The 14251-nt window shown below is 35.8% G+C and overlaps 1 protein-coding gene across 1 annotated transcript in view; it reads right to left on the bottom strand.

Annotated features, from left to right (window-relative positions):
- SP6 (Sp6 transcription factor) overlaps window positions 1-13566 on the bottom strand; it is a 30851-nt gene extending 17285 nt beyond the window's left edge. Inside the window, exon 1 of the mRNA XM_070726867.1 lies at window positions 13213-13566. The gene's annotated coding sequence lies outside the window, so the exon portion shown is untranslated. The remainder of the gene's footprint in view (window positions 1-13212) is intronic.
- Between the last annotated feature and the right edge of the window lie 685 nt (window positions 13567-14251).

The raw sequence follows: 14251 nt of genomic DNA on the forward strand, positions 1-14251 counted from the left end.
ATTAAGGGGAGTTGATTATATTTAGTTCATTTAATTATTGCATTATATTTATTAAATTTATATGTCATCCATTTCATTGTCAGGAGATTCTAGGCAGGCTTACAATACTATAAAAGAAAGCATTATTTAGGGTTTTTTCCTTCACTGAATAATCACTAATTAATATACAGTATATTGGGCCATTTTGTATTTTGCAATTTTAACACATAAAATTAATGGCTAAAATTGGATATATTAATTACACGTTCATGTTATTTTGCTATGCTACAATTAAAATTTCAAAATTTTACATATTAAACCAACAACTTAAATTTTTTTGGAAGAATGAAAGGATATTCTTTTAATCAAATTGAATGAGACTACTTTAAAATATGTAGGAAAAAACTGATTAAAAAAAAACAATCATCAATAGCCTGCAGGAAACCTAAAACACTTTTTTTAAATGCATGCTTTTATATTTTAGCCAGTGCTTAACTGGCAAACATGGTTCCCTTACTTTCCTGACCCTTCCCAGCTGTCACTTGGTTTCAATCAATGCACATTTGTACCAGCGGTGGGTGGCTCCTGGTTTGGACCAGTTCTTAGAAACGGAAGTGGCGGCGGGAGTCCTATGCATGCGCAGAGGCATCGTGCATGCAACACATGGACCGGTAGTAAAGGATTTTTGAACCCACTACTGGTTTGCACTGTTAGCACCCAACTCCATCCATGTACTGAAATAAAATTGCAGCAGCATATAAGGAATGCTTTACTTTCAAGTAAACATATCTGTCAATCTTACCTTTCTGTGTCACTTCCATAACCCAGGAAGATAATATCTTGAATTTTCTCATTAGATTCTAACCTGAAACTTGGTTTTCCTTTCAGTTTTAGAATCAATTTTAAAATCTCATTAGATTCTAACCTGAAACTTGGTTTTCCTTTCACTTTTAAAATTAATTTTAAAATCTCATTAGATTCTAACCTGAAACTTGGTTTTCCTTTCAGTTTTAAAATCAATTTGGAAAGCTGCACTTTAAATCCATATTATGATATCAGTATATCAGTTTCATTCTTTTACCCCAATTTTTTAAAAAATCTTCTTTTGCAAACTTCATCTCACTTAGAAACCTAAATGTTAGGGAACTTTATTTTGTATTCATGTATGTCATGCTTTCAATCAGCGGAAACCTTTAGTCAACCATCTACTTGTATTGGTTCTAACACCCAATTTCTCCATCAGGCAAATATAAAATTTGTAAGTAGTGTTCCCTCAATTTTAGCGGGGGATGTGTTCCGATACCGCCCGCGAAAGTCGAATTTCCGCGAAGTAGAGATGCAGAAATAAATACACTATTTTTGGCTATGAACAGTGTCACAAGCCTTCCCTTAACACTTTAAACCACTAAATTGCAATTTCCCATTCCCTTAGCAACCATTTAGATTATTACTCACCAGGGTTATTTATTAAAGCTTATTAAAAAAAATATTTAATAAAGGCGGACAAAAGTTTGGCGATGGCATATGATGTCATCGGGGTGGGAAAAACCATGGTATAGGGGAAAAACGCAAAGTATTTTTTAATTAATATTTTTGAAAAACTGTGGTATAGACTTTTTGTGAAGTTCGAACCCGCGAAAATCGAGGGAACTCTGTAATCCTCTAAGGTTTGTAATAATCCTCTATAAGCAGGGGTGGGTTCCTCCCGCTTTGGACTGTTTCAAGCAAACTGATAGCGACCTGCTGGTGTTGTCATGATTATGTAAACGGCCTGGTTTGGTCAGTGCCAGTCCATGGGTGCCGCCATCTTTTTAAATTTTTTTTAAAAATAGTTTTTTTTTCTTTTGAGCACACGCAGAAGCCGAGTTTCTGGCACTGTGCCTACGGTCACCATCTTGTTTTTGGCTTTTAAAAACAAAATGGCTGCTGCTCATGCACGCATGTGTGAAGCGTGTGCTTACATGAAGTACGCCCACCCAGCATAAGAGGAAGCGAACCAGCAGCGAGGTAAGTAGGAACCCACCTTATAGGTTGACTAAATCACCTTTGAAGGAGAGGCAGGGAAGGTTGTTTGGTCAGAAACTCATTTTTAGGTGACTCTTTGAAATCTTAAATAAACATGTAAATAAACCAATTTTTATGGGGTGACACTGCATTTCGTTCTTTAGCAGCATTATGAAGGCTGAAATATGAGTCAATAAATTTATTTGCAGCCCATCTTACTGAAAGACACAAGGGATGAATACAGGCAATCCTTAATTTACAATCACAAATCAGCCCACAATTTCTGTAGCTAAGAAACACAGTTAAGTGAATTTTGTCCCATTTTATGACATATATTTCCATCATTGTTAAGTAAATTGGAGTTGTTAAGTTAGTAACACAACTGTTAAGTGAATCCGACTTCCCCACTTTACTTTGCTTGTTAGAAGGTTGTTATGGCTCCAGAACACTGCAACTCTCATAGATATGAGTCAGTTGTCAAGTGTCTGAATTTTGAACATATGGTCATGGGGATGCTGCAAGGATGTAAGTGTGAAAAAATATCATAGGGCCTTTATTCAGTGCTGTAAGTTCGAACAGTCACTAAATGAATGGTTGCAATTTGAGGACTACCTGTACATGCAGAATGAAAATTATATCTGATTTCATTAAGATAAACGTAAATGCTGTAATTCTTAAGCAGGCATTTAAAGACTGTTTTGATCTGAATGAATAAAAATAGGCTGAAAATAGATTCTTTGGACACTGCAACTAGTATAAAATGAAATGGCTTGTAAGAGCCATGGTGGTGCAGTGGTTAGAATGCAATATCGCAGGCAAACATTACCGGAAGTTCATAAGATCAGTTTCCGGTCACAATTTAAAGTGTTGGTTATGACCTATAAAGTCCTTCATGGCACCGGACCAGATTACCTCAGGGACTGCCTTCTGCTGCACAAATCCCAGCGACCAGTTAGGTCCCACAGAGTGGATCTTCTCCGGGTCCCGTCAACTAAGCAATGTCGCCTGGTGGGACCCAGGGGAAGAGCCTTCTCTGTGGTGGCCCCGGCCCTCTGGAACCAACTCCCCCCAGAAATTAGAACTGCCCCGACCCTCCTTGCCTTTCGTAAACAACTTAAAACCCACCTCTGCCGCCAGGCATGGGGGAATTGAGATCCTCTTTCCCCCTAGGCCTTTACAATTCTATGCATGGTATGTATGTATGTATGTTTGGTTTTTATATTAATGTAATTTTAATCATTTCTAATACCAAATTACTATTGTACACTGTTTTATTGTCGCTGCTGGCCGCCCCGAGTCTCCGGAGAGGGGCGGCATACAAATCCAATAAATAAATAAATAAATAATCTTAAAGGGGCTCAAGGATGGCTCAGCACCCCATCCTTCCGAGTTTGGTAAAAGAAGGATCCAGATTGCTAGGGCAATATGCTGACATTGTAAACTGCTCAGAAAGTGCTATAAAGCACTATGGAGGGGTATATAAGTCTAAGTGTTACTGTATTTCAACTGTACTCAACGAGTAAGTCCTCATGGAGAGAAGCAGTGGGGTACCACAACGTTCCATCTTAGGCCCAGTACTCTTCAATATCTTCATAAAAGACTTAGATGAGGGAATCGAAGGGGAACTTATCAAATTTGCACATGACACTAAACTGGGAGGAATAGCTAACACCCAAGAAGATAGGCCCAAGATCTTGACAGACTTGAGTGCTGGGCCCTATACAACAAATGAAATTCAGTGTAGAGAAATGTAAAGGTATACATTTAGGTAAAAAAATTCCAAAAGTATACATATAAACTAGGTGAAACCAGGCTTAAAAGCAGTGATTGTGACAGGGATCTTGTTGACTGGACAATCAACCAAACATTTATTATTTTTATTTATTTATTAGATTTGTATGAGCCAGCAGTGGCAGTCAAAAAAAGCCAATGCAATCCTAAATTGCATTAACAGAAGGATACAATATAGATCAAGTAAGGTACTAATACCACTCTATACTGCATCCAGTTTGGGTTACCACACTACAAAAAAATATATTAGAGACTCTAGAAAAAGTGTGGAGGAGAGCAATCAGGATGATCGCACGAATCCCAGCGGCCGATAAGGTTCCACAGAGTTGGCCTTCTCCGGGTCCCGTCGACCAAACAATGTTGTTTGGTGGGCCCCAGGGGAAGAGCCTTCTCTGTGGCGGCCCCGGCCCTCTGGAACCAACTCCCCCCAGAGATTAGAACGGCCCCCACCCTCCTTGTCTTTCGCAAATTACTTAAGACCCACCTTTGTCACCAGGCATGGGGGAGTTAAGTTATCCTTTCCCCCTAGGCTACTTCAAGTTATGCATGGTATGTTTGTGTGTATGTTTGGTTTTTTATAATAAGGGTTTTTTAGTTGTTTTTATTAATTGGATTGTTCATGTTGTTTTACCACTGTTGTTAGCCGCCCCGAGTCTGCGGAGAGGGGCGGCATACAAATCCAATAAATAATAATAATAATGATCAGGGGAGACTAAAACATACGAAGAGTGGTTGCAGGAACTGGGTATGGCGAAAGAAGGACCAGGGGAGACATGATAGCAGTGTTCTAACATTTGAGGGGCTGCCACAGAGAGGAGTAAAGCTATTCTCCAAAGCACCTGAAGGACAGACAAGGAATAATTTGTCAGAAATAGTGTAGGGTCTCCTGCTTTAGCAGAGGGTTGGACTAGATGACATACAAGGTCCCTTCCAACTCTTGTTAAACTATTATCTGTATTCACTATTAGTAAATCCAGGTTGCTATAATCAAAGATAATCTGATTTACATATAGTTAGTGTACTGGTTTTAAGCCAATTCAAAATACTATTTTTAGCCTATGGAGGTTATTTGGTAGTTGCTATGGGTTTATTTATAATTTTTAATATCTTGGCTTATAATTTATTGGGGTTTTTTGATGGCTTTCATTATTTCATAAATGTTTTATTTAATTTTCCATAAACTGTCTAGAGTCAGAAGACTAAGTAGCATATGAATATGGGTGAATAATTAATTAATGACGGAACTAGCCTGAATAGCCTTTGCAGAATAAAGGGTCATTATGTATATTGTATAATGGTGGTTTCATTTTTTAAATTCTCCTTTCATCTTTTTACCATGCTTCTTGCTTTTATGATATGCCTACTGAGATACATTTTTGAAAGCATATATTTTTTTCTTTAACATTAAAAGTAACAATTTTATAACTTTTGGAGGTCCTCTGAAGTCATGTTCAAAACTTAACATTTAACCTTCTGACATCTGTCTTAAGCCCAGTTCAACTTCTTGTCTCTCCCATATGAAAAGCAATGCTCAAGCATGTATAACTGCTTTTACTTATATCCATCAAAGTTACCTTATCTATTATAGCTGTCAAACTTTAGACTAATATTTCCTAAATTGATTTGATTGGTCATGATGTTTTGGAGAAAAATGTTTGATAATGAATACAAGTAATAACTTCATAAACTTTGTTCTCTCACCCTCCCACATATATATTTAAATAAGGGCTGCAGTTCATTGATCAGTGCCGCTGACTAAAGTTTTAATTGCAGATTAAATTTTGTTTCTCATATAATTTGTATGGCTGCCAGTATGTAAACAGTAGTGGCTTTCCCATCAAGTATTTATGACCACACACTTCAAAGAAAAAGTATCCCTGCCCATCAGGAATCTCAAAAACAGCATCTGAAGTTTGTAGCATATAGATTTCATCAATTAATTAAGCTTATTAAAAACTATGATATTAATCTTTTAAAACAAATCCCATATACCTTTGTTCATAATTCTAGTTGAAAAAGCACTAGAGTAAAAACTGAACCACAATACTTATTCAGTGCTAAATTGCCTCCAGATATTTGTTGAAATCAACGTAAAATTCTATTCTACGATAGTAATCATACACAAAAAAGAAATATTTTCTTTGTTAACTAAACCCCTTGGAACTATGTTCAAACTTTTCAAATCCATTTGTAATCCCATTTATATTTCCTAATCTGCAGAACATAAAGAACACTTTGTTGCGGCTATTTTTGTAGTAAAAATATTTAGCCAAATATTTGCTCTTATAACACAAAATCATAATGTTTGAAATTTATATCAAAATAACCTACAACATTTAATTCCTGGAAATCAAATGGAATAATAATCCATCTGATAACTATAGATTTTAGAGGTAAGGAATTGTATGTGTTTAGATCAATTTCTGCTTCAGAACAGTTATTAGACAGTATAGAACAAAGTGGGCAAAACGTCAAAATCTGTTGGTAGATGCTTATATGGTAATTTATTACAAATTTCCAATTTCTGTTAACAGAAATATTTTTAAAAATTGAGTATTGTTTTAAACATGTCCAAGCATTTTTGTCTTCCCCCTGGTGACCTCCTAGATACCCATCCTCCTCAGAAATCTACCAAAAAGAAATGTGCAACTTGAAATTAATATTTATTTGCTACTTGAAAATATGACTTTGCCACAAAATAAGATTAGGACTATGTTCAGAGGGATGAATCCAGAGTGATACTGTGCCCACCTAACAGATACTATTAGATAAAAATTGAAAAATGTTGACCAAATCTATTCAAATAAACATCATTGAGATCCTATACATCTATTTTAAAAAGGAGAATTTTTTAAACTTCTGGATCCAAATGGATCATTTATATAAACATACATATAGCTTCTTGTTTCCTGTTTTGTAAGTACCTAGTTGATTCATTGTTTTTGGTTCGGTTTGCCTGTTTTCATTTAATTGTAATTACTTTGCACTAAGTTACCTCCTTTGAAGACAGCAATTAGTCTCTTTTTTGAAGCATCCATATTTACACAGTTATAAGAATAACTGTAAAAGCATCCAAAGCATATCCCACATGACCAAACTGATACAAACAAAAATCTGTATAGCCAAAGACTTGTGAATCAACCAACTGCATTGCAATTGGCATTGCAACCTTAAAATGTTCAGTTCAGTTTTAGAAGGATGCCAAAGCTATACATTTGGAATACATGGTAACATGTCATTGTAATGGGCCAAATTCTGCATTATCTAGACATAAGAACATAAGAAGAGCCATGCTGAATCAGGTGAAAGCCCATCGAGTTCAGCATTCTGTGTCGCACAGTGGTCCATCTTGAGCAGAAAGAGAAGGCAAGACACCCCCCCCTTTTCCCTGACCCCCAACAAATGGTACTCAGGGGAATCCTGCCTGCCTCAACCAACATAAAGGCGGCACATGGACATCCATTTCAATAACCACCGATGCACTTGGCATCCATGAATCTGCCAAATCCTGCCTTGAAGCTATCAAGGCTGACAGCTGTCACGACCTCTTCTGGAAGTGAATTCCATAAACCAACGACCCTCTGGGTGAAGAAATATTTCCCTTTATTTGTCCTCGCTTTCTTACCTATGAGCTTTAGGGAGTGCCTCCTTGTCCTAGTATTATGTGATAGAGAAAATAATTTTTCTCTATCCACCTTTTCTATCCCATGCATGATTTTATAAGTTCGATCAAGTCACTGCTTAAATGCCATCTTTCAAGGCTGAAGAGACCAAGGCATTGCAACCTGGCATCATAAGGGAGGTGCTCCATTTCCTTGATCATTCTTGTTGCCCTTTTTTGCATTATATCCTTCTTGAGGTATGGTGACCAGAACTGTACACAGTTCTCCAAGTGTGGTCTCACCATCGATTTGTACAGAAATGTATGGAATGCTTTTTCAGCAATGCTTTGATGATTGAACCAACCTGAAACATTTGTCCATCATACACATATCTTGACATTGCTAAATTTCGCCTATTTATTTTTACACAATTTCCAACTAAAACTTTGGACAATTCATTTTAAATGTGCATTATTGAATAAAAGCATATGAAAGACAGAAGCTATATAACAACGACAACTATGATTCTTAAGGCTTAGAAAGTAATGATAAGGTTTTATCATTAAATGGAGATGAAAAATGGAAATGAATTAGCCTTGGTGCAGTGGTTAGAGGGCAGTAGTGCAGGCTACTTCTGCTGACTGCCGACTGACTGCAATTTGGCAGTTCAAATCCAGCCAGCTTCAGTGTTGACTTGGCCTTCCATTCTTCCAAGGTGGGTAAAATGAGGATCCAGATTGTTGGGGGCAATATGCTGACTCTGTAAACTGCTTAGAGAGGTCTGTAAAGCACTGTAAAGTGGTATCTAAGTGCTATTGCTATTTCTAATAGAAATGGCTTTGGAATGGAAAAAATAAATTACCATTTAAAAAGTGAGTCATGTTTCTGAATTATTAAATGCACATAAAAATAAAAATACCTTCATTTCAACATTATGCATTAAATTGTTCTTTATGCATGTTTAAAATATGTTTGGAAATGCATTACAAAAATGTCAAAAAACCAAAAATAAATATATTATAGGACAAAACATTGTGAGATTTAAGCTGATCTTTCAAAGAGAAAGAAACTCCGTTCCTTTTAAATCCTTTTCAATTTTATACTGGAACAGGTAATAGAAAGTACCCCCATATACCCACTCTGTTTTCACTCAGGGTTTATCTAGAAATGCATATTATTATATGTGAAATTATAACCTATTATATGTGAAAGTACCTAATGTAGATTGTACATAGAGCAGAGTCTTATTTTGGCTGTGAAAATGGCCCAATAATGAAAATGTTAACTGAACAAATTTGCTTCTATGGATATGTGTGTGTGTGTGTGTGTGTGTGTGTGTGTGTGTACACAACACACACACACACACACATACATAAATGGTTTTTTTTCCCTTTCGAATCACCCTGGTATACCCAAATATGGAAGGGAGCCGATTGCCCAGGTCCAAATCCCAGTAAGGGTATGTCTAGCTGATGAGTGCTAAATAGCTTGAAATAGATCTATACTAGTCTTCCTTCATTTTCATTATCAGCAAAAATGTTACATACACACACATACACAATGTGTGTGTGTTTTGCGTGCGTTTAGTGTGTGCATGTGTGCATGGAAGAGGCTAATCAGCATTTTCCTGTATCATAGACAGCCTGGATTTACAAATCAATTATTTCTGAATGCAATAATGCAATATCTACAACTAATTTCACTAAATGAACAACTCACCTTTTTTCAATTTTAGTTTCACTTCTCCAACACAATGAAAATGCCACTGGGCTGTGATTACCTGCAACTTGTTGCGCAAATACCACAATTCTGATTACAGTACAATACCAGCTGGAGAGGTAAAAAATTTATGTGATAGCAATATGTTTTAATACTCTAAACTAATTTTTCTATTTTTGAAGTTCAGTTAGTCTTAGAGATTGCTCAGAAAATGTGACTTGCTAAAGATTAGAAAGTAAATCCCTAGAGGATCTATGTATAAAATCCAACAGCCTGTTCTATATCTTAACTAATCGCTGCGACTTTCATACATTCAACTGTAAACTTTTTCTCAGAAATTAAGATCAATAGGATTATCTCCAGGTAAATCTACATTAAATTCCAACATCAATTCTTGAAAAATTTAAGAAAGGGGGACATTATTTATTACCAAGGTGAGCATTGTTCCACACTGACAGAGTTGTTGCCGGTTTAATATTAGCATGAAGGAAAATATGCACGTGGTAGAACTTCTTACCAAGTTTGCTAAAAAATCATCAGGGTTTGAGAAATCCAAGTTTTTTCCTTAGTTAGTTCAATGCTAATCTAGGGGCTGGTTTGTCAGTTTAATACAATTGATGGATACATTTCAAGAAAAACTTCTATTCAAGGAAAATTGGCGTAATTTTAAAAACTATTTAAAAAGTGAACAATGAATCAGGAAATATCTAGTTCACCTTCTTTGCCAAAAATAAACCATCGGCCTTTGAATGATAGATACATGTTGTTGGTCTGATTAAACATTAGAATAGGCTTTTAAAATGGCATGGTAGAGAGCGGCAACGTAAGATTTAATAAATAAACAAAAATAACGCACACAAAACATCCTTGATGGGATCATGTATGGTTTCTGAGAAGTAACAAGTGTTGCTTTTTTTAAGGGGAGATAAAATTAAAAATAGAATATGATAGGCCCATGGCATTACGAGTCTATGGAGAGGGGCGGCATACAAATCTAATAAATAATAATAAATAATTATTATTATTACTCTTTGAAGGTTTGCTTCACACAGAAGCCTGTCTGCCATTTAGATATCCAATAATTTCTTAGACATAGCCATTGGCATCTCACCCACAAATGATTTCTTAGATAGTCCACAAATCTACACTGATCAGCCGTAATATAAGTAAATATTTTACAGGTACCCATTGAGAATTGAACATGCACAATGGCTCTCCATTTTCTTGATTTCTCTTGTTCACTCCAGCAGCCATACCACAATCAAAAGAAAGCAAAGGGGACACTCCAGGCAGCCTCATGCGGAGCTTCATGAAGGAAACATCGGGAAGCATTACATCAACAAAGGTTTTACAAACCAGCACATGTTAAAGGGCTAAATAAGGTTCAGGAGGGAAGTGTTTTTAATAGGAAAGTGAACACAAGAACAAGGGGACACAATCTGAAGTTAGTTGGGAGAAAGATCAAAAGCAACGTGAGAAAATATTATTTCACTGAAAGAGTAGTAGATCCTTGGAACAAACTTCCAGCAGACGTGGTTGGTAAATCCACAGTAACTGAATTTAAACATGCCTGGGATAAACATATATCCATTGTAAGATAAAATACAGGAAATAGTATAAGGGCAGACTAGATGGACCATGAGGTCTTTTTCTGCCGTCAGTCTTGTATGTTTCTATGTTTCTAAAAACATGCAAATTTCTGAGACTGCTTCATGACCCTGAATAGTGAAATGATTAGAAAAGGGAAATAGATAAGAAAGTTTTTTCTCATTTTTAATGAATTGTTAATAATTCATTAAAAAGCATACAATAAGCAATCTTGGGGAAACTGGAAATCTACACATTTAGTAGCTTGTTAGCCTTGATCCAATGTATTGCCTGAATGCATAGATTACTCCTTCCCTTTCATTATGCATTGCTTTTGCCTTAGGTAAATGGAAGTTGGCTGAAAGTACAAACTGTATTCTCCATAAGTACTGAATGTTAAATGTTTTAGTTGCTCTGATATATCTTTGACCTAGCTATATGATGCAGTGGTGTAATCACTTAAAGCTGGATGTCCATAATTCAAACCAAAAAAAGACCGCTCTTTTTTCATCACTCTGTCTTTATGAAAAAATATCTCCTCCTTGCACCTGAATGGTAATGGAGTTTCTCAATCATCCAAGTCATTGTTGTACCATTGTTCCAAAAGACAACTGGACTTTTGGTTTTTTTCCTTGAAAACATTTTGCTAAACATTTTCAAGGAAGAAAGTCCAGCATCTTTGAAAAGTAATTGCTTATCAATCACCCAGTCATAATTATTTAAGCCTCAATGCAGAGAATTAATAAAAGGCTTTCCACAGTGCCTTTATTATGTAAAGAAGTGGCTCACGATTATTTTATACAATACAGAATATTAACCTTGTGTTGTTCATCATGTGCATATTGAATAGTGAAGTCTCATTCCTTTACTACAATATAGTATACATACAGTATTTTGAAATATCTGTTTCCAACACCCACAAATTACATTTGAAGGTATATTATCAAGTATTTTTAAAGGGTGCTCCAATTAATATAATATAATTGAAACAAGTGAAATTGTAAGATTATTAGGATATAATAATAATAATAATAATAATAATAATAATAATAATAATAATAATAATTTATTAGATTTGTATGCTGCCCCTCTCCGAAAGATTTACCATAAATCTTGATAATGTACATAATCCAAATGCTAGGTGGGTTCTCCCAATTCCAAAGCCAGACACTATCTCGGAAACCAGTTCCTAAGATCAGAATGCTTTTAATAATACAATGAAAGAGAATTATCAATAATATCAGTGTAAAAACCACCTGCAGCCTAGTTCCATTTCTTATAATGAAAGACTGCATGTAGCAGAGAGCAGCTGCCAACTTATCCGTTTAAGATTATGTTTTATCATTGGCCTTGAGCTAGGGACAGTAATTAAATCAAGCCATAGATCAAATCTAATTCCCTGTCCTTTTAAACGTAATTTTAAACATGGATTTCTTATTTTAAAGGAACAACCCAAACTCATTCATAAAATATAAATCATTCCGAATCAAGTTCCATCTATATCTATAGATAGTGATATCAATATTTCTATATTGTATCAATATAATTCTAAAATGTGATTTTTTTTCAAAGCGAGGATTTTATTTCATCTGCCGGCTTGATTGGTACTTTCACTAATCCCCTTATATCACTTTAGTGATGCTTTAAAGGTTATTAACTTTGAAACACATTCACACCTAGCCAAGTCCTACTCAGATCTTTTCTGAGTTTGAAATGCAAGGTTTAAAACAAGCTTATTAACTATCTCCTAACATTATAGTAATATATTCTTGCCCTTTTTTCAGCAATATTTAATATTTTAAATCTGAGCTTTATTCTTAGATTATACACATGTATACACTTTATACACTGTATTCTTAGATTATACACATACAAAGCCACAATTCTTAAATCATTTTATGCAACAAAATGTATAGTCCAATAAGGCTTCAATTCCATATGTACTTACCTGGAAAATATTAGATTAAATTCAAATAGACAAAAATAATTATACTTTCATACTGGGAAAAAAAAGAAAAGTGATTGTATTATTTCCTAATACAGCTGATTCTAATTAGGCAAAGCCTGCTTTCTCTGTAATCATTATTCCTTTCAGTTATTTTAATTTGAAAAGGTATCTAGGCTTTCTCAATGAGAAGTCATACTCAATTCAGCGGGACTTATACTCAGGCAAAACGTGCAAGTAAATTTAATTTGCTCCATTGTTCTGAGTATCACACGAAATAGAAATGTATTTTTTTTTTCTGAAAGTTTTATATATATACACACGGAATAAAGGACACGATAAAGAACTCCAAACTGAAGTAACTGCCGAAAGTTTAGACAGTTTGTAACGAAAGAATAGAGGCCAAAATGAACGTTTCTTATCGTTTTATACACCTGTAATCTTCGTTGTGCACCTCCCTGTCTTTTACTTATAAGGCAATTTGGCTCTTCCATAAGTTCAGCATCTTTGAACGCGGATTTGTTTTCTAGCACGAAAGAAAAGGCAAGGGAAAGAAACCGAGAGGAAAATAAATAAGTTACATACTGGTTTAAACTTGCTGGTGGAAGCAGCGGTCCTCCAGCAGGTTTTTCCACATTGGTTTGTCAGGAAAACGTGTTGCGGTCTCCAAAGCAAAATCCAGAATCCGAAGAAGTGAAGCAGTCCTCGGCGAACCCAGAGCGAGGGGACGTGACCGAGGAAAGCTAGACAGGTATATGCAAGTTAATAGCTACTCTAGAAGTGACTGGTTCCAGCTTTCACAGCTGGGAAGGACGGAGTAAATTCAAACCACGCCCCTCAGCCCCACCCAGTACCTGATGGCTTTAACCCTTCCACGTATGGACAACTGCTTTGGCAATTGGCCCACGTAGAGAAACAAAACGCGCACACTCCTCTCTCGAAAGGCTAGCTTAATTGCACAACGCATTTGCTTACATACTGCCGGCTAAGAAGCGGTAAAAAAAAAACAACCCGTAAAAGAGACGCATCTTTAACTCTACTCGGCTCACCTGACCCCCGATCCCGGGAAATAACTTTTGGCTACTGATACTGATCCAACCCCGTCCCATTTTGCACGTACAATTTTCATACTCACGGCACGCTTGGTTTTTCTGTTACAATTAGACGTCCGTATTCACTAAGTTGTTAGCCCAGTCGTCGTTTGCCTAAACTCTACATACTTAGGAACTATGTTAGATTCCTGTTTTAACTCTCCTGTCCCCAAACGAGATATTTGCCAAAACAAAAAACAAAAAACACCCACTTTTGTTCTAGGAGAATATGATCTTATCCAAAGAGCAACTGTTAAGATGTTCCCACTGAATTGCTTGCACAATTCTACTTGGATTCTCACAAAAAGGAAAATCAGATGTACTGTATACTCCCATCACATCCCTTAATCTAACACTATCTATAATGTGTGCTTTAAGATTTTAACTAAAGAGCCAAGTGGGAATAAGTCAGTTTACTATGTGATTGCACTGCATATTATACTAACACAGCAGTAAAAACTACATGCAGTTATTCACCTCAGAGTTGAAATCCAGGATCTCTCAACCAAAATATTATCTGTTTATTTGTAGTT

This window comes from Erythrolamprus reginae, chromosome Z (assembly GCF_031021105.1).
Source record: "Erythrolamprus reginae isolate rEryReg1 chromosome Z, rEryReg1.hap1, whole genome shotgun sequence".
NCBI classification, from domain to species: Eukaryota; Metazoa; Chordata; class Lepidosauria; order Squamata; family Dipsadidae; genus Erythrolamprus; species Erythrolamprus reginae.